The sequence below is a fragment of the Octopus sinensis genome, linkage group LG23 (assembly GCF_006345805.1).
Source record: "Octopus sinensis linkage group LG23, ASM634580v1, whole genome shotgun sequence".
Taxonomy (NCBI): Eukaryota; Metazoa; Mollusca; class Cephalopoda; order Octopoda; family Octopodidae; genus Octopus; species Octopus sinensis.
In genome coordinates, this window is record NC_043019.1 from 4,482,987 (window position 1) to 4,510,204 (window position 27,218).

At 39.3% G+C, this 27,218-nt stretch overlaps 1 protein-coding gene and 1 long non-coding RNA gene across 3 annotated transcripts in view; one reads left to right on the plus strand and one right to left on the minus strand.

Moving 5' to 3' along the window:
- The window catches only part of LOC115223463 (tyrosine-protein kinase SRK2), a 130,722-nt gene that overhangs the window by 22,985 nt on the left and 80,519 nt on the right, over positions 1 to 27,218 (plus strand). The gene's annotated exons all lie outside the window — the stretch shown is intronic.
- LOC118767642 lies at positions 1,254 to 6,545 on the minus strand. Its single transcript, XR_005003558.1, has 3 exons — positions 6,526 to 6,545; positions 6,386 to 6,490; positions 1,254 to 1,286 (listed from the first exon to the last, which is right to left on the minus strand). It is a non-coding gene; the product is annotated as an uncharacterized LOC118767642 (long non-coding RNA).

Genomic DNA, 27,218 nt, shown 5'->3' on the forward strand with positions numbered 1-27,218 from the left:
ACTCATCACAGCACTGCCTTAGCATCTCACTTGCTATAATTAGGTCATTGCCTTCCATCATTGAGGTCGTCTGCAAGAGAATCTCGTCAGATTAATTAATACTTTTGTTCATCTGCTGTCTAGATTGTGGAGAGCATATTAACATATAGGTGCAGGAGTGGCTGTGTGGTAAGTAGCTTGCTAACCAACGACATGGTTCTGGGTTCAGTCCCACTGCGTGGCATCTTGGGCAAGTGTCTTCTGCTATAGCCCCGGGCCGACCAATGCCTTGTGAGTGGATTTGGTAGACGGAAACTGAAAGAAGCCTGTCGTATATATGTATATTTATATATGTATGTGTGTGTGTTTGTGTGTCTGTGTTTGTCCCCCTAGCATTGTTTGACAACCGATGCTGGTGTGTTTATGTCCCCGTCACTTAGCGGTTCGGCAAAAAGAGACCGATAGAATAAGTACTGGGCTTACAAAAAGAATAAGTCCCGGGGTCGATTTGCTCAACTAAAGGCGGTGCTCCAGCATGGCCGCAGTCAAATGACTGAAACAAGTAAAAGAGTAAAAGAGAGTATAAGGTGCATTCCAAGAGTTTTCAAACTTTTTCAGTAGAGACATATATTTATTTCAAAGAACAGTTCTATCTTTAAGAGATGAGGAATTATTTACATTCTTTACATTATTTACGTTTGACGGATATTTGTCTTCATCTTGTTTGTTGTTAGCACAACGTTTCGGCTGATATACCCTCCACCCTTCATCAGGTGTTTTTTTTCTTTATATTTTACTCTTTTACTTGTTTCAGTCATTTGACTGTGGCCATGCTGGAACACTGCCTTTAGTCGAGCAAATCGACCCCCAGGACTTATTCTTTGTAAGCCTAGTACTTATTCTATCGGTCTCTTTTGCCGAACCGCTAAGTTACGGAGACGTAAACACACCAACATCAAGCGATGTTGGGGGGACAAACATATACACACAAACATATACACACACATGTATATATATATATACATATATACGATGGGGACATAAGTTATGGGGACATAAACACAGCAGTGGTTGTCAAGCAATGCTAGGGAGACAAACACAGACACAAAAACACACACACCCATACATATATATATACATATATACGACAGGCTTCTTTCAGTTTCCGTCTACCAAATCCACTCACAAGGCATTGGTCGGGCCGAGGCTATAGTAGAAGACACTTGCCCAAGGTGCCACGCAGTGGGACTGAACCCGGAACCATGTGGTTGGTTAGCAAGCTACTTACCACACAGCCACTCCTGCGCCTGTTTTTTTTTTTTATATTTTACTCTTTTACTTGTTTCAGTCATTTGACTGTGGCCATGCTGGAACACCGTCTTTAGTCAAGCAAATCGACCCCGGGACTTATTCTTTGTAAGACCAGTACTTTTTCTATCGGTCTCTTTTTGCCGAACCACTAAGTTATGGGGACGTAAACACACCAGCATCGGTTGTCAAGCAATGTCCTTACTATTATTTTTTTTTTTTTTGAAACCTCGTACTTATTCTATTGGTCCCTTTTGCCAAACTGCTAAGTTACAAGGGACCATAAACACACCAACACCAAGTGGAGGCACAATGACCCAATGGTTAGGGCAGCGAACTCGCGGTCGGAGGATTACGGTTTTGATTCCCAGACCGGGCGTTATGTTTGTTTATTGAGCGCAAACATCTAAAGTCCCATGAGGCTCCGGTAGGGGGTGGTGGCGACCCCTGTTGTACTCTTTCCCTCCAACTTTCTCTCACTCTTTCTTCCTGTTTCTTGTCCCCGACTTCCTACGCAACCGCTGAGCCTGGATGCGCATTCATCCATCCGTTGATGCTCTCGGTGTTGGGGGTTGAGCTGCTTTCTCTTCTATGGGTCTTACGAACAGCAAAGGACCACGTTTCGGATTACTCCCACTACAGTGACGAAGACCATTCGCTCAACAGCAACAACACCACCAACACTAGTTGTCAAGCAGTGGTGAGGGAACAAATACAGACACACAGACACTGATATGTATGTATGTACGTACGTATGTATATATATCTCTGTGGTAAACTATATGAAGGTCAGATGGGCCGCCAACTAAATCCTCCTTCTTTCTTTCCTTTCCTGAGCGTTCAATAACACTATACTTGTTTCACATCCTCGCGTTGTTAAGTTTTCTCTTTGTTCATGTTTGGATTAACTATATATATATCTTTCACGATCGTTACCACGTCGTGATCGTTACCGTGTCGCCTTACGAGCATTTGTGCTGGTGGCACGTGAAACATTCGAGCGAGGTCGTCGCCAGTGCTGCTGGACTGGCTCCTGTGCAGGTGGCACGTAAAAAGCACCATGTGGGCGTGGCTGTTGCCAGTACCACCAAACTGGCCCTTGTGCCGGTGGCATGTAAAAGCACCCACTACACTCTTGGAGTGGTTGGCGTTAGGGAGGGCATCCAGCTGTAGAAACTCTACCAGATCAGATTGGAGTCTGGTTCGCCAGACCTCAGTCAAATCGTCCAACCCATGCTAGCATGGAAAGCGGACGTTAAATAATGATGATGATTCTTTTACTTGTTTCAGTCATTTGACTGTTACCATGCTGGAACACTGCCTGTAGATAAAAAAATTGACCCCAGGACTTATTCTTTGTAAGCCTAGTACTTATTCTATCAGTCTCTTTTGCCGAACCACTAAGTTACGGGGGATGTGTGAGACGCTTATTGCACCTAGGTTTCCCAAATGGTTACCTAAGTACTCGCTAGGCTCAACATTGCTTAACTTTGGTAATCAGACAAGAACCGGCGCTTTCAACATGATTTAGCCGTAAGTCATATATTTCTATATACATGATGGGCTTCTTTTAGTTTCCTTCCACCAAATCAACTCACAAGGCTTTGGTCGGCATGAGGCTATTACAGAAGACACATGCCCAAGTTGCTATGCAGTGGGACTGAACCCAGAACCAAGTGGTTGGGAAGCAAGCTTTTTATCACACAGCCAAATCTGCACCTATGCTTAATCATTTAATCACATTCTGTCTGACTACCTTTATCAGTTTATCAACTTACTTTTCCGCCAACCGCCAACCATTTGTCTACACCACTGCATTTTGGTAAAGGAGAACTTTGATTGGATATTGGTTATCAGCGACAGAAAGTAATGTAGTTATATTGAGTGACAACCAAAACCTAATATCTCTGATAATAACTGTCATTCCTTTATCTTTCACCCTCAAAATATTTGTTTATCATTGATTTGCCATGTTGACATTGTCATTACTAGTCAGAGGAAGACAGGCTATTCAATTCTATTCTTTTTTTTATACACCTTCCTAGATGCAGATATGGAAACGTGTGTGAGGCAATTGTCGTTTCTGTTCAGGTGTATGCTTGCATTAGTGTTATATACAAGGTGGCAAGCTTGCAGAGATGTTAGCACACCGGGCGAAATGCATAGTGGTATTTCGTCTGCCATTACATTCTGAATTCAAATTCCGCCGAGATCCACTTTGCCTTTCATCCTTTTGGGGAAGATTAAATAAGTACCAGTTACGCACTGGAGTCGATGTAATCGATTTAATCCGTGTCTCTATCCTTGTTTGTCCCCTCTGTATTTAGCCCCTTGTGGGTAGTAAAGAAATTGGTATTTCGTCTGCTGCTACGTTCTGAGTTCAAATTCTGCCGAGGTTGACTTTGCCTTTCATCCTTTCAAGGTTGATTAAATAAGTACCAGTTACGCATTGGGGTCGATATAATCAACTTAATCCGTTTGTCTGTCCTTGTTTGTCTCCTCTTTGTTTAACTCCAAAAAGGAGACAAACAAGGACAGACAAACGGATTAAGTTGATTATATCGACCCCAGTGCGTAACTGGTACTTATTTGTTTAGCCCCTAGTGTGTAGTAAAGAAACAGGTATTTCGTCTGCCGTTACGTTCTGAGTTCAAATTCCGCCGAGGTCGACTTTGCCTTTCATCCTTTCGGGGTCGATAAATTAACTACCAGTTGCGCACCAGGGTCGATATAATCGACTTAATCCCTTTGTTTGTCCTTGTTTGTCCCCTCTATGTTTAGCCCCTTGTGGGTAGTAAAGAAATAAGATATGAATTTTTGTCTACATATGTATATGTGTTTGTATGTATATATATAAATATATATATATATATGTATGTATGTATTTCTGTATGTATATATGTGTTTATATTTATATATGCGTATGTATGTGTATATGTATGTATATATGTATGCATGTGTATATGTATGTGTATATATATATATATGTGTGTGTGTGTGTATATATATATATATATATATATATATATGATATATATGAATGCGTATTTGTTAATTATATTATGTTTGTATCTTCCCAGACACATGCACTCGTGTGTGTGTGTGTGTGAGACTGTACGTGTGTATATTTATGTGTGTGTATGTTTGTATATTCTTATATGTTAGGTATATACGTATTCATTCCTTGTGAATTAATAATAATTTTTTCCTTCATATATTTGTTTTTTATTCTTTTTTAACGTCTCCCCTGAGGTGGGCAATTTTTTGCGTGGGAGATTTTTTTCGAATAAATCATACATGTTCAAATATTGAATCAATTTCAATAGAGTTTTGTTATTTAGCTAGAAGCTTCTAATAATATATTTTTTTTCGTTTTCAATATAAATATATATACATCTGACTTTTGGTGGCTTTTTTCTGTTAGTGGACATGTGGTTTCTATCTGCTAAACACATGTGTTTTTACATTACATTACATTTCATTTCATTTGAATTTGAGTCCATGCTCAGGCCAAGTCGAAGACTCCACCCTCAGAGTCTGGTGTGGTTGCCAGGTTGCATTCTCTGTTTAATTTTGTCATGTGTAGGAGCAAGTTTGAGTCAGTTTGTGCTCGTTGTGTATATCCTGGGAGATGGGGTTCATCTCTAATGGTGCTTAAGTATCTATCCAGCTGCAATTTGAAGGATTCCACACTGCATCCTGATAGATTTCTGACATGTACCGGAATGGAGTTGAATAGTTGTGCTCCTCGAACCAACAGACTTGACTCTCGCAGGGTTTTTGCTGCCTGGCCAGCCTTTTTGTTGATTGGTGGTAGCTGGCAGCGTCTTCCGTGGCGCAGTGAGTGGTAGGTTTTGATACCAAAGTTTGGCACCTTTTGCTCAATCATTTTCCAAATGTATATAATTCGGTATCGCTCAAATCTTCTTTCTATTGAGTACATCTTCAAGGTTTTGAGTCTTTGCCAATAGTCCAGGTCCCTCGTTTCTGAGAAGTATGAGGTAAAATTTCTTTGGAGCGATTCCATGTTAGATAGTTGGCCCTTTGTTGTTGGTGACCACAACTGAGAACAGTAGTCAATCCTCGGAAGTATCATACTGTTCCAGAGGGTTTTCATTGCTGAGGTATCTCTTGATTTGAAGGTGCGCAAGATCCACCCGCTGTACTTTCTTGCAGTAAGACACACTGAGTCAAGGTGTTCTCTGAATTTTAGGCTGGTTCCCATGTGGATGCCTCGATCTTTTACTATTTTTTAAATATATCCGTTAGACTTTTTAAGTTATAGTTATTTGCACAAATAGACTTGCATACACATTGATATGGCTTTCTTTTTCGTCTCTCTAATTATTAATTTCCCCTTTTACAACTTGTTTGTAGATATCCACTTTAATTTTTCCCTATTACCCCATCTGATTTTCCTTGTTGAATTTTATTAATAACTTTTTTGATGTTCTTCCTAAAAATTCTTCACACTGATGAGAATGACAATGCATAACTCTAATTATACCAATAATTATCATTATTATTTCTTAAATATTTGTGTTGTCCTTTGAAACGGGCGTATGTATTGAATTCAATTTTGTATTAAATTCAACTTTTTTGATGTTCTTCCTAAAATTTCTTCACACTGATGAGAATGACAATGCATAACTCTAATTATACTAATAATCATTGTTATTATTTCTTAAATATTTGTGTTGTCCTCTGAAACGGGCATATGTATTGAATTCAATTTTATATTAAATTCAAATTTGATTTTAACATATTTTCTCCATTCTTATACTTGTTTATGGTATCTTTATACTTATAACATATTTTTTCAGGTGCTATTTTCGTATTCTTAATACTTGATCTATACTTGGTTATAGGTTTTGTTTTCTTCCCATCTTCCATGCTTTTCCGCCATTCAGGACATATGGGATTTTTGGTCATAAATGATGGGTTGCTTCAGTTATGATGATGCTTATTATTCATATTGTAGTTCCTGTGTTGTCCGTATTTTCTTTGTCTTTCTTCCCATGTATGCATCCATCCAGGGTACATGGTATAACTAATAATATATTTTATTTAAACACCCAAGGGAAATAACACATAGCACCTGCATTTACAATTGTCAGTTTTTAGCGAAGCAGTCAATATTTGATTCTCACGATCAACGGACCTAATTCTGCATTTCACTACTCACAGTTTACAACTGCTAAACCTTATTGTTACACTTTCTTCATTTGTATCTTAAACCTTAAAGACTTCATTCATACATTTATATACATACATACTTTTTTTCGTTTATATATACTACAATTATATATTAGCTTTAATAAATTAGCCTTTATAAAGTTAACCATTAAAATGCTACAACGAGTAAGAGTACAAGTGGGTACTTCTACTTCACAAACTGCTCTAATGTGACAACGGCAACCTCAAGTAAGTCTCCGATTCATTATATCTGATATTTACTAAATCAAACAATTATTCATCTATTCTACTTCAATATCTACACAGTTATATACATATTGCTGTAATTAATTCACACATTGCATTAATAGACATTTTTTTCAACATCTCCAAATAACTAAATGCTAGTAATGCATGCAGAGTTTTCAATTAAATTTGATTACACTTGAATGCCCATAACTTTGATAATTCTGCATTTTTCCAGTTAAACTTTTACGATGACAGGAGATAAACTTTTGATTCCAGAATGTATTTAATGCGTCCCATTCCTGCTTTTTCTCATGGACAGCTCCATGTCGGATGCTCCAGAGTTGGAAATCTGGAAAATTTATTCATCTATGCACCCAACAGCAAAACCAAAACCATTGTGTATCACGAAGCCCTGCAAGACTGAGATTTTGGAACAAAGATGCCTCTCCCTCTGACAACCTCTCTTGCCAACCTCCAAAAACCTCTCTCACCAACCTCCAAAAACCTCTCTCACCAACCTCCAAAAACCTCTCTCGACAACCTTTGACAATCTCTCTCACCAACCTCCGAAAACCTCTCTCACCAACCTCCAAAAACCTCTCTCGACAACCTTTGACAATCTCTCTTACCAACCTCCAAAAATCTCTCTCGACAACCTTTGATAATCTCTCTCACCAACCTCCGAAAACCTCTCTCACCAACCTCCAAAACCTCTCTTGACAGCCTTTGACAATCTCTCTCACCACCTCCAAAAATCTCTCTCGACAACCTTTGATAATCTCTCTCACCAACCTCCGAAAACCTCTCTCACCAACCTCCAAAAACTTCTCTTGACAGCCTTTGACAATCTCTCTCACCAACCTCCAAAAATCTCTCTCGACAACCTTTGATAATCTCTCTCACCAACCTCCGAAAACCTCTCTCACCTACCTCCAAAAACCTCTCTCGACAGCCTTTGACAATCTCTCTCACCAACCTCCAAAAATCTCTCTCGACAACCTTTGATAATCTCTCTCACCAACCTCCGAAAACCTCTCTCACCAACCTCCAAAAACCTCTCTTGACAACCTTTGACAATCTCTCTCACCAACCTCCGAAAACCTCTGCCGACAACCTCCGAAAACCTCTCTCACCAACCTCCAAAAACCTCTCTCGACAACCTTTGACAATCTCTCTCACCAACCTCCAAAAATCTCTCTCGACAACCTTTGATAATCTCTCTCACCAACCTCCGAAAACCTCTCTCACCAACCTCCAAAAACCTCTCTTGACAGCCTTTGACAATCTCTCTCACCAACCTCCAAAAATCTCTCTCGACAACCTTTGATAATCTCTCTCACCAACCTCCGAAAACCTCTCTCACCAACCTCCAAAAACCTCTCTCGACAACCTTTGACAATCTCTCTCACCAACCTCCAAAAATCTCTCTCGACAACCTTTGATAATCTCTCTCGACAACCTTTGATAATCTCTCTCACCAACCTCCGAAAACCTCTCTCACCAACCTCCAAAAACCTCTCTCGACAACCTTTGACAATCTCTCACCAACCTCCAAAAATCTCTCTCGACAACCTTTGATAATCTCTCTCACCAACCTCCGAAAACCTCTCTCACCAACCTCCAAAAACTTCTCTTGACAGCCTTTGACAATCTCTCTCACCAACCTCCAAAAATCTCTCTCGACAACCTTTGATAATCTCTCTCACCAACCTCCGAAAACCTCTCTCACCAACCTCCAAAAACCTCTCTCGACAGCCTTTGACAATCTCTCTCACCAACCTCCAAAAATCTCTCTCGACAACCTTTGATAACCTCTCTCACCAACCTCCGAAAACCTCTCTCACCAACCTCCAAAAACTTCTCTTGACAGCCTTTGACAATCTCTCTCACCAACCTCCAAAAATCTCTCTCTCGACAACCTTTGATAATCTCTCTCACCAACCTCCGAAAACCTCTCTCACCAACCTCCAAAAACCTCTCTCGACAGCCTTTGACAATCTCTCTCACCAACCTCCAAAAATCTCTCTCGACAACCTTTGATAATCTCTCTCACCACCTCCGAAAACCTCTCCACCAACCTCCAAAAACTTCTCTTGACAGCCTTTGACAATCTCTCTCACCAACCTCCAAAAATCTCTCTCGACAACCTTTGATAATCTCTCTCACCAACCTCCGAAAACCTCTCTCACCAACCTCCAAAAACCTCTCTCGACAGCCTTTGACAATCTCTCTCACCAACCTCCAAAAATCTCTCTCGACAACCTTTGATAATCTCTCTCACCAACCTCCGAAAACCTCTCTCACCAACCTCCAAAAACCTCTCTCGACAACCTTTGACAATCTCTCTCACCAACCTCCAAAAATCTCTCTCGACAACCTTTGACAATCTCTCTCACCAACCTCCAAAAATCTCTCTCGACAACCTTTGATAATCTCTCTCACCAACCTTTGATAATTTCTCTCACCAACCTCCAAAAACCTCTCTCACCAACCTCCAAAAATCTCTCTCGACAACCTTTGACAATCTCTCTCACCAACCTTTGATAATTTCTCTCACCAACCTCCAAAAACCTCTCTCACCAACCTCCAAAAACCTCTAACAACAATCTTTGACAATCTTTCTCACCAACCTCTGACAATCTCTCTCGCCAACCTCCGTAAAGCTCTCTTGCCTACCTCCAACAACTCTCCCTCCTCCAGCTGACAGTTTTTTGTACTTTTTCGTTATGGGAAAATACACCTTTTGTGGCAGTTATAACGAAATTGCTTTTTTATATTAGAGTAATAAGGTGTTTAAATAGAACATCTTTACTCCTGGGAATTACCAGGTACATCAGCTAGTATACATATATACATATACTTATATATATACATACACATGTATAGACATATGTATCTATATATATATGTGCATTTATATCATAATCATCATTTAATGTCTGTTTTCCATGCTGGTATGGGTTGGATGGTTTGACTGGGGACTGGCAAGCCAACAGGCCACACCAGACTCCAATCTGATCAGACAATTTTTCTACAGCTGGATACCTTTCCTGGCGCCAACCATTCCAAGAGTGTAGTGGGTGCTTTTTATGCATGTGTATGCATATACATGTATGTATATTTATATATATGTCTCTGCATATCTATGTATATATATGTGTATATATATATATATATAATACACTCATATATTCCCTAATATTATTATTATTATATATATATATATATATATACAAATTGAGATAGGGGTTGTAAATGCAACCCTCCATGGGATAACATATATCCAATATACTGCTAGTGAAGTACCCAACAAAGTTAATACGTAAATGTTAAGGATTGCGATGCAATCAATTCATCTACTGTATTATATGGGCAAAGGTAAAATGATTTACCACAAATTACTAATACAAGATAAGAAAATGGAGAAATACATCTAAATCAAATATCAATTACCAGATAATACTCAATCACATTCTTATTAAACCACCACATAAGAGACTGTAGGGTTAAATATAAAAAGCAGAACAAATCAGTGTACATAAAGGAATGTACAAAAAAAAGTGTACATAAAAGATTAATGTTGTATAATAAGTAGAATATATAAAAAAGAGAATATAAATATAAGTTTGTATATATATATATATATATAAATAAATAATATGTATGAATATTTATATACATATATATATATAATATGTATGTGTATTTATATTAAGTCCAAGAATGTAGTATATGAAATTACATATATTCTGTGGTTTACAATTGTTTCTATAACATGTAGGTGATCACTCAAACACCATATCAATGGAAATGGATAATAAAAACAATTTAGCCATGCATATTATGCAATGTATATTACATATTCACTCTGGCAGTCATTTGACCATAACCAATTGGAAATATGTAATATACATTACATGACCGGATATCACTTACCTAATACTTGACTGAATTGTTGTTATCATTCATGTCTAACGACATGATATTTGATTAGTCATCTGCACATTGTTGAAACGATTGTAAACCATTGAATAAATGTCAAGTCAGATAACTCTATTCTTATCTTATTATTTATGCTCCACGATGCAAGTAGACCTGACAGATTTTGTTTGTTTGTGTGAAACCTAAATTTCCACAGGAGAGATATCATCCTTTATGCAATTTCAGATAGCTACTGATCACATGACTGCTACATGAGGTAAATGCCTCGATGATCTAATCCTTCCTTGCTAAACATGTGTGTGTGTACGTGTGACATCATCATTTAACGCTCACATTCCATGCTGGCATGGGTTGGACATTTTAACAGAATCTGATGAGCCTAAATGAAATTTCCTTCAAGAGGACAGGAAGAAAGTGTTCTACAATTGCAACTATTACTTTTTATGTGGTTTAAGTTTTCAATTCTAGACAGGTTTTGGTGGTTGTAGTCGGCCTCAGTTTTTTCAAAGTTGTTGGTAGTGGAGTATAACAATTTTATGCTGTGCTTGTTTATTAGTTTACACTACTTGTGGTTGAGGTGGAAGTGTTTCTACACTATATTGACGTAGAGACTGATATGTTGAAGGAGGGGTTATACCAGATTATTTTCCTTTTTCTATTCTTGCATATTTTATTTATTGTAGGAAGATTGTTGTTTATATATTGTACTTTTTCATTGTAACCATTATTATTGGAGGCTTCATTATATGGAGTTGCTATTTTGTTTAGTGTTTTTTCATTTGAAGATAAAGAGCAAAGTTTAGAAGATATGTTTTTTACTCAGTTTTTGATAAAGCTTTTGGGGCAGTTGGATTGTTTTATGTATATACTCTTTTTACTCTTTTACTTGTTTCAGTCATTTGACTGCGGCCATGCTGGAGCACCGCCTTTAATCGAGCAAATCGACCCCAGGACTTATTCTTTGTAAGCCCAGTACTTATTCTATGAGTCTCTTTTTGCCGAACCGCTAAGTGACGGGGACGTAAACACACCAGCATCGGTTGTCAAGCAATGCTAGGGGGACAAACACAGACACACAAACATATACACACACATACACACACACATATATATATATATATATATATACATATATATGACAGGCTTCTTTCAGTTTCCGTCTACCAAATCCACTCACAAGGCTTTGGTCGGCCCGAGGCTATAGCAGAAGACACTTGCCCAAGATGCCATGCAGTGGGACTGAACCTGGAACCATGTGGTTGATAAGCAAGCTACTTACTACACAGCCACTCCTGCGCCTATATATTTAACTTTTTCATTATCTTTCTTAAAATTAGGAGACAGTGTCCATTTCTTAGGTGACCAAGTTAGTAGTGGGGGAGGTTGTTCCAAAACTTTAGCTGCTAGAATAAGTACAAGCTGGGTGAAGTTCAGAGAGCTACTACCTCTGTTAATAAAAAAAAGGGCCTCTCCTTAAGAGTGAAAGGCAGTTTGTATGATGCCTGTGTACAAACAACTATGCTACATGGCTGTGAGACATGAGCTGTGTCTACTGAGGATATGTGAATGCTTGAAAGAAATGAAGCCAATTTGCTCTGATGGATGGATAATGTCAGTGTGCTTTTACGACAGAGTGAAAATGATTTCAGAAAAAAACTCGGATCTTTTCGGTTTGAATGGCAGTTTTTTAAAATAATTTCCATGTAACTAAACACTTTTAAACTTCGTATACTGGTAGAATGTGTTTATAAAACATCTTTTTCTCTTGGCTTTATTGAGAAAATTCTATAGTTTGTAAGATATTTGTTGTTTTTTTTCTTCAATTTCTGCAATTTCAACCAATCAGTGACGTCTATTGAGGTGAAAACTTTCTGTGCCGTATGAATATGTCTCTCTTTAAGAAACAGATTGGGTTTATTTACATTTCTGAAGAAAAAAGATACCCTAACCCTAACTCTAAAACAGATTGAAATGCAATAGATCAATACTAGGGTCATACTTATGGGTGACAATTTCATATGACACCGCTAGAAAAAACTGCCGTTCAAACCGAAAAGATCCAAAAACTCAGTATACAAGGCTCAGATGTAGTTTGCAAGAGAGAAGACTGCATTGGTACAGCCACATGATGCCTGTGAATGAAGGCATTTGCATCAAGAGGTGCCAATCTCTAATTGTGGAGGAACATGTAGAAGGGGTAGTCCCAGGAAGACATGGCATGAAGTGGTGAGAAAGGATCTTCAGACGCTGGGCCTCACGGTGGGGATGACAGGGGAATGAGATACCTGGATGGAATTCCTCTTGGCTATAGTTTTTTACTTGATCAGGGAAGTTTGGTTACTACATCTAGCAGGGCTAGTGACCATGTAGAAGTTCCCCTGCAAAAGTTGTTATTTAACCCCAGTCTGGACCCGAATCAGACAGACATGTACTCAGAAACATTCCAGTTGTGGCAATCTTGTCCCTTGGTGATAGGGGTTAATAAGACCACATCAACCGTTTTGTAACAGTAGTGTTGTTTGAGGGAACCTGGCTGCTATTTTTAGCAGATCGATATGTTTAGTGTGTGTATTGGGTTGTCCAGAAAGTTCGTGCCAATTTATAGTAGCTTACCTTTCGACTTATTTTAGAACATGGTTGAGTCTATAAAATAGGATTTGACTACACCTCCATTTAGAGCACAGTTAAAGATATCATTTCGTGGAAGAAGGTTTATGTTCCTATAACATGTGTTAATTCTGTAACCCTTTAAAATGGAAGATAAGAAAGTTCATTTTCGGCACTTGATGCTTTGGGAACCAGACAAAAATTGCTGCAGCTCGGCTGGGATGTGTTACCCCACCCTCCATATTCACCAGATATTGCTCCTTCGGATTTCCACTTATTCAGGCCCCTGCAGAATAGTCTTAATGGTAAAAATTTCAATTCCTTGGATGACGTAAAAAGATGCCTTGATGAATTTTTTGCCATGAAACCACCTCAATTCTGGGAAGAGGGTATTTTCAAGTTAAAGGAAAGATGGAGACACATTGTGCAACAAAATGGTTCATATTTGGTTGATTAAAAATGTAATGGCAAGTATTTATTGACTATTTTCTTTCCTTTAAAAATCGGCACGAACTTTCCAGACGACCCAGTTATATATTCACATACACTCATTCATATGGAAGTTAAAATGTTCAAGGCCGTGTTACGAGAGCTTCTACCACCATATATAGTTCAGCAGATAGAAAGTGGGCTAGACAAGACAGCTAACGAAAACGTTCATTATTCGCGGGGATTTTCCTGCTGGGGCCGGAAGTCATGCAGACTGCTCAGCACTGTTGACATGTATCGAACCAACAATCCTCGAACCGATGTGTTTGTTACCTGTCAGCTGTGATTTGTACATCAAATTCTCTCTCTCTCTCTCTTCCTCTGCTTTCTTCACTTTCCTTCTTCGTTTTTACCTCTCCCTATTTCTCTCTGTCTCACCTTCCCTCTTTCCCTTACTGTTCTCTGTCTGTCTGTCTCTCCCTCTTTCCCTCGCCTCATTTCTCACCTTTTTCCCTCTGTTCCTCTCTCTCTCTCTCTACCTTTTCCTCTGTTCCTCTCTCTCTCTCTCTCTACCTTTTCCTCTGTTCCTCTCTCTCTCTCTCTCTCTCTCTACCTTTTCCTCTGTTTCTACGCTGACCCAGTTATGTGATATCAATTTAGTGAGAATCGAGGAGAAGTAGCAGGAGAGACAATAACAACTCAGGTAAAAGGTAGCTGTACAGGTAAAGTAGGTAACGACACAAGACAGAAAGATCAAATGCTATTGTTGGAGTGCGAAAAAGGGAAAAAAAAAACAATAAAACAGAAATGAAATAAAAGTTACATAAATAATTAAACAAAGCATTTTCCACCCTTCTCCACTAGGAAATATTTTAACTAAACCCTAAGTCTGAAAAGAAATTCTAATAATGTTTAAAGAACATTGATAATCGATGTCTAACACTTTTATCAGGTGAACCTGTTTGGCTTTTTGTTTAAACAAACTACATTAGATAATGCAAGTATAGGTTGCTATGAATTGGAAATATGTTACAAAAGCTCTGTGCAATATTGCATTAGTATAATTTATGCTATATATTTAAGGTAGTTTTTCTTAATCTCTCTTAAATGTGCATTTTAATTTCCCCGTCCGTTACCTGGGCCATCAAAATGCAAGTAATATCGCCATAGTGAGTAAGATGGGTTTTTTTTTCTTTCTTAGAAATTACATTTTATTAAACAGACAAATGATTTAGTGGGGGCGAAAGGGCGTCACTCACAGACAATAGAAACCATTTCGTGGTTCATTATATATATATATATATATATATATATATATATATATATATATATATATGTAGGTCCCGGGTTGAGTCGGGGTTAACCACAGTAAATAAGGTACTCAATACATAGCAGAGTAAATTCCTGAAGATTTCATTTGAATGAAACAGTTCTAGTCCTGTAGAAGCTCCTTCTATAAAATAAAATAAATATATATATATATATATAATATAAAATTAATTAAGGTAGACATTGATATTAGTCAATTAAAACCAGTGGTCTAACATATTAGAAAGAATCCGAAGATTAAAATATTTTTATATACCAATTAAGGACTGAACACGAAAAGTGGACAGCCACATGCTAGATATAGACGTCAAATCGCCATTCTCCACAAAGAGTATGTTCTCTAATATATATATATATATATATATATAATATATATATATATATATATATATATATATTATATATTGGCCACTATGAGGGCACGAACCCGGATGTGTGTGTATGTGTGTTGTGTGTGTGTGTGGGGAGAGAGAGAGAGAGAGAGAGAGAGAAAGAGAGTTAATAACCACCACTACTACTACTTTCTCTACATTGTTTTTTTATATGTACAAAATAAATATTATTCCGCTTTTACTCCCCCACCTTTTTTCATTCTTTCCTTCCCATTTTCTGCCATCTCTCCCCATTTGCACCATCTCTCTCTCTCTCTCTATATATATATATATATATATGTGTGTGTATATACATACATATACATATATACACTTGTCTCTGTCTATCGTCGTGTATAATAATTAGGTCAGAATACTTTTTTTTTTTGACAGTTTTTAAATCTCTTCTCTGAAACCCCACTCTAAGATTTTAAACACCCGCACACACAATTTCCTCAATTAACAATCTCTCTCTTTTTCTCTCTCCCTTTTCCTTCCACCCCTGTCTCACCCTCATATTGAACGAGTGCGCATATTAACTAGTCTAGTATTCACATACACACACAATTATATTCAGTCAATTTCAAACTCTCCCCCACTTTATTACACACAAACATTACACGTTCTCTTTCAGAGTTAGTCATTCATACAAATGAACCTGGTGGCTTCTGTGCGGTTACTTATAGCTGCTAGAAATAGCAGTCGTGGATCTTTTCGGTTTGAACGGCAGTTTTTTTTTAAATAATTTCCACGTAACTAAACACTTTTAAAAACTTCGTATACTGGTAGAATGTGTTTATAAAACATCTTTTTCTCTTGGTTTTATTGAGAAAATTCTATGGTTTGTAAGATATTTGTTGTTGTTTTTTTTCTTCAATTTCTGCAATTTCAACCAATCAATGACGTCTATTAAGGTAAAAAAAAAAACATTCTGTGCCGTATGAATATGTCTCTCGTTTAAGAAACAGATTGGGTTTATTTACATTTCTGAAGAAAAAAGATACCCTTCCCCCACCCCTAACTCTAGCTAACCCTAACCCTAAAACATTGAAATGCAATAGATAGATACTAGGGTCATAATTATGGGTGACAATTTCATATGACACTGCTAGAAAAAACTGCCGTTCAAACCGAAAAGATCCTAGCTGTCACCTCATCCTCAAAGCCTACTTTACGTCTTAAATAGAGACAGAATGTAGCAGTCCCTGATATACTAAAAGCCGGGGTGGACACAACTAGAATGTCTGATTAGAAATAAGTTCGAGTCAAACAACCTTGTTATTTTCTCACACAAAATTAATCATTCGCACACCTTGCTTATAGGTGTGTGGTGTGGTGGGGTGGTGGTAAGGGAAGTAACTTTAAAAAAATCAAATGACAAATTCTGGAGAATCTAGAAAATGTAAGTATAGCAAATGATGTTTTTAAACTAGCAAATGAAATCAACGCACATGGGACCTTTTCAGTTTGAACGGTAGTTTTTTAAAAATAATTTCCTCGTAACTAAACACTTTTAAAAACTTCGTATACTGGTAGAATGTGTTTATAAAACATTTGGATCTTTTCTATTCTGAAGCCAGTTTTTTCAAATTTTTCCTACTGAACCAAACAATTTGAAACTTCGTATACTGGTAGAATGTGTCAAAAGTAAACTTAATTGTAAATCAGAATGAAAACGGAATTGTAACTTCTAAGTTTAACGTTGTTTAATAATTAGAATTTTAACCAATGATATTCCGTCATTCGGCTTTATTTTATTTACTCCGTCTCGACCACCAATTTCGTGACGTATTAAACATCTTAAATGTAAACAAGCTATAGTCAGCCACCTTCTAATAACAAAAGTTTGTCTTTGAAGTTACCGTCTAGGGGAAGCATTGATGTACATGTGTGTGTGTGTGTGTTTGATGGGGTGTGGAGACAGTATGTTGTGTAAGTGAAGTGCTTCTGTTAGTGTGTGTGAAGAGACAGAGAGAGTAATGTGTGAAAGAGAGAGATAACAGAAATTTTTTACTCGGTGTATGTGTATATGCCTGAATGTATGTGTGTATGTATCTGTGTATGTGTATGTATGTATGTATGTATGGCCGATTCAATGTAATTTTTACACATACTTACACACACACACACACATACATACACACACACATGCAGACATACATATACACATACACCGAGTAAAAAATTATATATATATATATATATATATATAATATATATTAATTTATAAAAATATGGTAAAGTAAAAAAATTACTTAACCACACACCGAGCTTTTTAGAAATAGCAGCCAAAAATTTCTCAACTGCAAGAAAAAGTCTCCCAGACAATGCATACTCAGAAATAATTCACATACGTATAAGAGAAAAACAACGAAAAATCACATGGATTCTCCGATATATGTTATAAAAATATGGATTCTCCGATATAATTTATAAAAATATGGTAAAGTAAAAAAATTACTTTACCACACACAAAGCTTTTTAGAAATAGCAGACGTCACAAAACTGCTTTCAACGTCACCCTAACAGATCGCAGTAACGTTTTAGATATGAAAACAAGCAATCTCATTGGTTAAAATTCGCAGTTTTAATCTACGATTAAAGTCATAAAATAGATTTTTCTCAAATAAACTAGTTCCAACTGGCGAATAAACTAGTTCCACTCTATGAGTACACAAAGTTTCAAATTATTTAGTTAACTAGAAAGATCTGGGGTCCTGGCCACAAATTTGAAAAGATCCAAACATTTTTTTCTCTTGGCTTTATTGAGAAAATTCTATAGTTTGTAAGAAATTTGTTGTTTTTTTTTCTTCAATTTCTGCAATTTCAACCAATCAATGACGTCTATTGAGGTAAAAAAAACATTCTGTGCCGTATGAATATGTCCCTCGTTTAAGAAACAGATTGGATTTATTTACATTTCTGAAGAAAAACAGATACCCTTCACCCCCACTCCTAACCCTAAAACAGATTGAAATGCAATAGATCGATACTAGGGTCATAATTATGGGTGACAATTTCATATGACACCGCTAGAAATAAATGCTGTTCAAACTGAAAAGGTCCCAAAGATTTTTTCTATAAACGATTTTTGCCTGTTTTCTTCAATAAAATCCTGAGGTATATGTAACCCAACATAGTTGCATGTCTGTATCCAATTAACAAACCAAGTTAACGACTGTGCCAGCAGTTCACATCCAGAGTCCCACAACCTTAGTTTTATGGATCCGTGAACTGTAAACTGAAATTTTAAAAGACTGCAGTGTAAAAGACATAATCTTTTAAGTCGGAGACGAAACTGGGACGAGTGTGTTGCAAATAAAATCAACATATTGATTTATTGTCAGACCTTTCAAAAACCTGAACTCTGTGAGAAAATTCATTTAAATAAAAGAGGCCCTTGGTAACGAATGGTGGAAGCACTCCGTCGGTTACGATGACGAGGGTTCCGGTTGATCCGAATCAACGGAACAGCTTGCTCGTGAAATTAACGTGTAAGTGGCTGAGCACTCCACAGACACGTGTACCCTTAACGTAGTTCTCGGGGATATTCAGCGTGACACAGAGAGTGACAAGGCCGGCCCTTTGATGAAATACAGGTACAACAGAAACAGGAAGTAAGAGTGAGAGAAAGTTGTGGTGAAAGAGTACAGCAGGGATCACCACCATCCCCTGCCGGAGCCTCGTGGAGCTTTTTAGTGTTTTCGCTCAATAAACACTCACAACGCCCGGTCTGGGAATCGAAACCGCGAACCTACGACCGCGAGTCCGCTGCCCTAACCACTGGGCCATTGCGCCTCCACTCTTGGTAACGAATAAGTTGGAGACCACAGTCCTATATTAACTGTGACTGTCATAGTTTGCAGACAAGAGGCATTCATTCGTTTTATGATCACAAAATGAAATTAAGAATATTGACATTGACATTGTTTGGCAATCTCCAGATGGATGTCTTGAGTCGGCGCTCCTCCCGTTTCTCTTTAATTTCTTCGACTTCATAAGTTTTTGATAATGGAAATTACGGGGCAGGGAAGCTCTTCAAAATATCTAATTCCCCTCTCCCCATTAATTTTTTTGTTTGTTTTAATGTGCTTCCTTTTTTGTTTTTCTTTTTCTTTGGTATTTTTAAGTTAAGTTAATTTTTGGGCTCAAAAAGCAAAAAGCAAGGCCATGTAGGGGGACATGGAGTTATGTACAGGGGTGTTCATGCAAAGAGTTCAGGCCATTTGTGGTCAAGAGAGACTTTGAACCGAGCGGTCATCGGCATCTTCACTATCTCGTCCGGCAGCTTATTCCACAGATCCGCAACCCAGATGGAGAAAGCCCCTCTCCTTCGATTGAGATGAAATCATCGCAGATAGAGCTTTTCGGAGTGACTCCACAGCCGACGCTCTGGAGCAGGAGTGAAGAACAGCTCTTTCGAGAGGTTACACTTTCTGCTTATGATGTTGTGAGCAAGAATGAGATCACCACGGCGGCGGCGTTTTTCTAGAGAATAAAGGTCGAGCGTCTTCAGCCTTTCTTCATAAGACTTGACTTGAGACAGTATTCACCTGGGGTGGGTTGAGCTGGCTTCATTCATCCTCAATGCTGCATCTCTCACAAATGCCGACCAGGCCTGGCGATTTGAGGCTAACGATCGCGTGATCTCCAACCTCTCCTTATTCCAGCAGCAAATACCGTAGATATGGGGGCCTAGGTTGGGTTCCAGATCAGCCTTGACTGTCTTCAGCCAGGTTTTTCGTTGTCCACCACATCGCTTTCGCCAACCCTGAAGGGGAGCTGGGGAAATTGCTTCGTGGGTTGGGTTCCAGATCAGCCTTGACTGTCACCAGCCAGGTTTTTCGTTGTCCACCACATAGCTTTCACCAACCCTGAAGGGGAGCTGGGACAATCGATTCGTAGATGAATTCTCCTGGTTGAATATTTGAATATCCTTCAAATGTTCCTCATGTGCCAGGTATAGAACACCTGTGCTGGTGCCACATATTAGCACTGGTGTTGGTGTCACATAAAATGCACCCAGTATTCTCTGTAAAGTGTTTGGCATTAGGAAGGGCACCCAGCTACAGCTAACCCTAACCCAAAACAGACAGTTGGAGCTTGGTGAGCTCTCTGGTTGGCAAGCACCTGTCAAACTGTCCAACCCATACCAGCATGGAAAACAAACATTAAAGGATGTTGCTGCTGCTGTTGTTGTTGTTGTTGTTAAGCAACAAGACGGGTAAGGGTGATTAGGTGATGGTCTAGGGCTTAGGGGCGGAAGACCCCAGACCTTGGAAAAAAAAAACAACTTTTGGTCATCTTGTTGTAGTCGAGGGCTCTTTGTTGATGCCCGACACCACTGGGAGGTGGCCCTTGAAGTCGCTGGAAATGGAGATCTCCAGGTCCAAATTCTTGAACGGCTGCTGTTGTTGCTGATAATAAGGATTAATGTGATGTTTTGCTTAATTCATCATCATCATCGTTTAGCGTCCACTTTCCATGCTAGCATGGGTTGGACGGTTCAACTGGGGTCTGGGAAGCCAGGAGGCTGCACCAGGCCCAGTCTGATCTGGCAATGTTTCTACGGCTGGATGCCCTTCCTAACGCCATGAGTGTAGTGGGTGCTTTTTACGTGCCAGGTGAGGCTGGCAAACGGCCATGATCGGATGGTGCTTTTTACGTGCCACTGGCACAGGTGCCAGACAAGGCTGGCAAATGGCCACGATCGGATGGTGCTTTTTATGTGCCACCGGCACAGGTGCCAGACGAGGCTGGCAAGCGACCACGATCGGATGGTGCTTTTTACGTGCCACCGACACAGGTGCCAGACGAGGCTGGCAAACGGCCACGATTGGATGGTGCTTTTTATGTGTCACCGACACAGGTGCCAGACAAGGCTGGCAAACGGCCATGATCGGATGGTGCTTTTTACGTGCCACCGGCACAGGGGCCAGACGAGACTGGCAATCGGCCACGATCAGATGGTGCTTTTTACGTGCCATGGGCACAGGTGCCAGACGAAGCTGGCAAACGGCCACGATCGGATGTTGCTTTTTACGTGCCACCGGTACAGGTGCCAGATGAGGCTGGCAAGCGGCCACGATCGGTTGGTGCTTTTTACGTGTCACTGGCACAGGTGACAGACGAAGTTGGCAAACGGCCACGATCGGATAGTGCTTTTTATGTGCCACCGGCACGGGTGCCAGACGAGGCTGGCAAACGGCCACGATCGGATGGTGCTTTTTATGTGCCACCGACACAGGTGCCAGACAAGGCTGGCAAACGGCCACGATCGCATGGTGCTTTTTACGTGCCACCGGCACGGGGGCCAGACGAGACTGGCAATCGGCCACGATCAGATGGTGCTTTTTACGTGCCACCGGCACGGGTGCCAGACGAGGCTGGCAATCAGCCACGATCGGATGGTGCTTTTTACGTGCAACCGGCACAGGTGCCAAACGAGGCTGGCAATCAGCCACGATCGGTTGGTGCTTTTTACGTGTCACTGGCACAGGTGCCAGACGAAGTTGGCAAACGGCCACGATCGGATAGTGCTTTTTATGTGCCACCGGCACGGGGGCCAGACGGGGCTGGCAAGCGACCACGATCGGATGGTGCTTTTTACGTGCCACCGACACAGGTGCCAGACGAGTCTGGCAATCGGCCACGATCAGATGGTGCTTTTTACGTGCCACCAGCACGGGTGCCAGACGAGGCTGGCAATCAGCCACGATCGGATGGTGCTTTTTACGTGCAACCGGCACAGGTGCCAAACGAGGCTGGCAATCAGCCACAATCGGATGGTGCTTTTTACATGCCACCGGCACAGGTACCAGACGAGGCTGGCAATCAGCCACAATCGGATGGTGCTTTTTACATGCCACCGGCACAGGTACCAGACGAGGCTGGCAAACAGCCACGATCGGATGATGCTTTTTACGTCCCACCGACACAAAAAAATTATTTAGCGGTAATTTATTCTAATGAGATCGTTATTTTAAATTCATTGCATTTTTTAAGCAGCTGTAATAACACACACACACATGTTTGATTTCTCTTTCTCTTGCCTTCTCCTTCTCTCCTTTGCCGTCTCTTTCTTGCAGTCTTCCTCGCTCACCTTTTTCTCTTACAATGAAAGTACATCAAGGAAAATGTGAGAAAGCAAAGGTAAAAATAACAACTTACCTGTCTCACTCTCTCTCATTCTTTCTGTTATTCTCTCCAACCATAGCACTCTATTGCCCCTCGTTTTTCTCACGGATTTTTAGTACAAACATAACCTAGATAACTTACATTCAACCTGCATGGCCTTTGTAAGCGGTGACCTTGAAAACATTCTCATCTTAGGATATAAGCAATCTAATTCAACACCATAGATATATAGTCATTGTACGTTGCTGGGAAACAGTATCGTCTATCTTGTGGTGCATGTTCTTTCAAAGTCATCCGGTCATCAACAATGATTTTCTTCCTTGGCAATTCATAACCTATAAAAATTGTGTCCGAAAGACTTATTTTTCTCTTTGAAGGAGTCGGAGAATACCTCAGGGTGAAGTTTTGGAATAGTTGGGTCTTTACCTTTTGACCGACAGATTTAAAAAATAATTTTTTGCAACTAAGCACTTTCAAACTTCAGACACTGGTCGAATGTATCAAATAAAACATCTTTTACTCTTAGCATTTTTGAGAAAAGCTTATATTTTCAAAGTTATCTTGTGTTAAAGTTGTCCTATTTCAGTAATTTCAACCAATTAATGACGTCTATTCAGCTGAATAAAATTACTGGGATCTTTACCTTTTCAAACTTCAGACACTGGTAGAACGTGTCATATAAAACATATTTTACTCTTAGTGTTGTTGAGAAAAGTTTATATTTTCAAAGTTATCTCATGTTAAAGTTGTCGTATTTCGGTAATTTCAACCAATCAATGACGTGTTTTCAGCTGAATAAAATTACTGCTGTTCTTTGTCAACAAGAACTTCCGGCGGTATATATTTCATTTGTCACTGTTATGATACCCTTCCCCCACCCTAACCCTAACCCTAAAACAGATTGAAATGTAATAGATTGATACTAAGGTCATAATTATGGGTGACAATTTCATATGACACCGCTAGAAAAAAACTGCCGTTCAAACCGAAAAGATCCTCCACATCTGCCCAAGTCCACATATTTCTTCTCCTTTGGTCTGGTCTCCCCTACTGTCCCCTTTATGAAGTGCCTTACTAACCACTGCATTCATTCCCCCACTATCACTAGAACGTCAAACACCCCCATAAATCCCTTCCTGCTAAACATTAATTCTATAGCCAGCAACTTCCAGGTGTTCAAGCCTTGACATAAAATATATTTCACTAAAGTTGGTGGCGGGACCGTGATGCAGCCTCCTGTTCTTACCAGATTAAGCCACAGGTACTAAACATTTTTTTAAAAAAAATATATCAGCCAACAGTGTGCTAGTATTTGAGTTTTACTATTTGTTTCAATCTATCTTTCATTTCATATACCTGTCTTGTCTATCTATTTGTGTGTCTACCTGTCTATCTGTCTCTCTGTTTGTCTGTCTCTCTATCAGTCTATTTATCTATCTATCTATCTATCTGTCTGTCGGTCTGTCTGTCTATCTATCTATCTATCTATCTATCTGTCTATCTATCTAACAAGTGCCTGTCCAACAGTGATTTCATCATCCATACTCTCAACAATGTGCCCTTAAATATGGTTTCTGATTACAAATATCTTGGGTCATACATATCATCATCTGGAAAAGACTTTCTAACTAGAAAGGGTATGGCCTGGTCAGCCTGTAATGACATGCATAAGATCTGGTCATCAAATCTAAGTAGAGACTTCAAACTTGAAATCTTCAAAGCCACAGTCAAACCAATTCTACTATATGGCTCAGAAACCTGGATGTTATCAAAGAAGCTTGAGAGGCGGTTGGAAGGAACCTACACTCGCCTCCTTATGAGAGCTCAAAATCTCTCATGGAAGCGTCATCCAACCAAAATGCAAATATATGGGAAACTACCACCTGTGTCATCCCTTGTGAAAGGTAGAAGAGTCCAGTTTGCTGGACATTGTTGTAGAGCTGAAAACGAGGCAATTTCTACTCTTCTCCTCTGGAGCCATATACTCGCAACAAGAGGGCGCACACTCTCCTACCCTGATGTAATCTCCAGGGATACAGGCATCCAGCAATAGGACCTCTGTAATGCTATGATGGACCGTGAAGTCTGGCGCAGCATGGTAAATTCCATTGTCTTGACCACGGTCGAACAATGATGATGATGATGAATATCTATCTATCTATCTATTTATCTATCTGTCTGTCTGTCTGTCTGTCTATTTATCTATCTATCTATCTGTCTATCTGTCTATCTATCTGTCTATCTATCTGTCTGTCTATCTATCTATCTATCTATCTATCTATCTGTCTGTTTGTCGATCTCTTAATCTGTCTGTCTATTTATCTGTCTACCTGTTCGTGTCTGCCTGTCTAACTATTTATCTGTTTGTCTGTCAATTTGTCTCTTCTGTCAGTCTTAGATTTTTCTCCTCTCCCCCTCCCACCACCTCTCTCATTATTTCTCGAAAATTTGTCAAAGCTGGAAAAAAATTTGTCAAAGGCTTGATCTAATTGCAACACAGCAGGACACAAGTCACCGTTGCCAGTGGACCAAGGAATTTCGTTGTCGACCTGAAAAACTCCATTAGCGACAGTGGAAGAGAGTGGGGAGGATGGCTACTGATAACCAATTTACCTGTGCATCACTTGACAGCATATTTAACACTCCCTCATCAAAATACAAAAAAAAAAAAAAAATTAAAGATACCCCTTCCCCAAAATATTTCCTCTTAATCTGTCTGGTGAGGCACCACCCCCCGCTAAGCTCTCTCCTACCTCTCCATCATTCCACCTAGATTCCTACTCTGACACCTCATCCATTATCTAATCTCATACTCTTTCATTCTCTCATCTCTTCACACCATTCCCATCTTCTCTCTGCAGGTTTGGTCTCTTTTTTCATTCCAGTATTCTTTTCTTATTTTTGCCTTTCATTCCTTCTGGGGGGGTTAATCGAATAAAGTACCAGTCATGTACTGGGGTTAATGTAATTATGTAATTGACTGACACCCTCCCCTCTAAATTTATGGCTTTTTGCTTTTCTTAGAAGCAACTTCTTTTTCTTCTTCTTCTTCTTCTTCTTCTTCTTCTTCAATTCTTCTTCTTCTTCAATTCTTCTTCAATTCTTCTTCTTCTTCAATTCTTCTTCTTCTTCATCACTTCTTCTTCTTCTTCTTCTTCAATTCTTCTTCGTCTTCTTCTTCTTCTTCTTCTTCTTCAATTCTTCTTAAACGATGATGATGATTATTAAGTGAGAGAGCAGTGCATGCCATCAAAGTGACACTGGGGTAAAATATACAAAGCCCAATATACCCATCATGACTACCCGTTTGATAAAGGTACACCAGGCACATGCATCACAACCATATGTGCGTGACATGGTGATCTTATATCAAGATAAACAGCACATGACCTTGCAGGTGGGGCCCAGTTAGAATTTTCTTCTGGTCGAGTAACCCATCCCGCTCAAAAGGTCCCTGAATAAGGGTTGTTTAAGGATGTTGAACGAACCACCCATGTTTCCAAAGGTGAATTATCCAAACCTCTAACACACAGCTTTGATGCTCCCCCACTACTTCTGCTTGTGATCAGAGATGCACATATCGTCAGCCACTAAGGGACATGCTCAACTGGTTAAGGTCAAACAACTGACAAGCAAATCTGTGGTATTGAGCAGAATATTTACTGTAGCCAATCTTTTATTCTTTGGTTCAATCATATAAGATGGTTCAATGATGGGCCTTTTTTCCCACATTGGTAACCCATCTTAACTTTCCTAAGTGTCAATGTTATGGGTAATAGTGCAATTACAAATAGTAGCTGAGAAAACAAGTCACCTTGGAAGATTCCCTTTTTAATATTAACTTCTCCAAGGAATACATTACTTGAATACAATTTAGTTTTCCACTCCTTCATGTTATGCATCAGAAAATTTGTGATATTGTCAGCAACACCAAACACGTGCAGGCATTCAATGATCCAAGAATGAGGCATCATATCATATGCCTTCTTAACCCTTTCATTACTGTATTTATTTTGAGATTCTCTGTGTTTCTTTCAATTACTATAAATATAACAAAGAATTTAGTAAAATAACTTAGTTATCATTCAGCTAGTGTTAGGAACATAAATTGTGACTAAGGTTTGGTGGAAGATTTTAATTCAAAACTTATGAAAACAAGACATTTGTACTCAGAGCCAGAGCCAGTTTCAGCTGGGTTGGTAACAAAAGGGTTAAAATCAATCCAAGCTACAGACATGTTTGTATGATGTTTTTTAGAATGCCTCAAAACTGTTTTATCAATGACCAGGTGATCCTTGGTACTCTGAGAACTCTTCCTACATCCTTTTTGTTCCCTTGGTAGTATTTCTTCCTGTGCCAGGAAAGTATATGTCTTTACTGCACATATTCCAGTGAATATCTGCCAGATTATGTTTAGGGAAGCTATTGGATAATAGGTCCCCACAGTATTCCCCTTTCTTCTATCTTTCATTATGTGGTGTGAATGATGAAGAGGACAACAGATAAGGAGAAAGATAATATAATTAGGTCTTACCTCGGCAAAGATTAGTCTACCAAACTCAGCGAAGATCAGATCTCTCTCAACAAAGTCAATGCGTCTCATCGCTTCCTCGTCTCAGCTCCAACTGCCGCTTCAGTGATGCCACACGTGCGTCGTCCCTCACCGCTTCCGCTTCCTGCCGTGCATGCGCC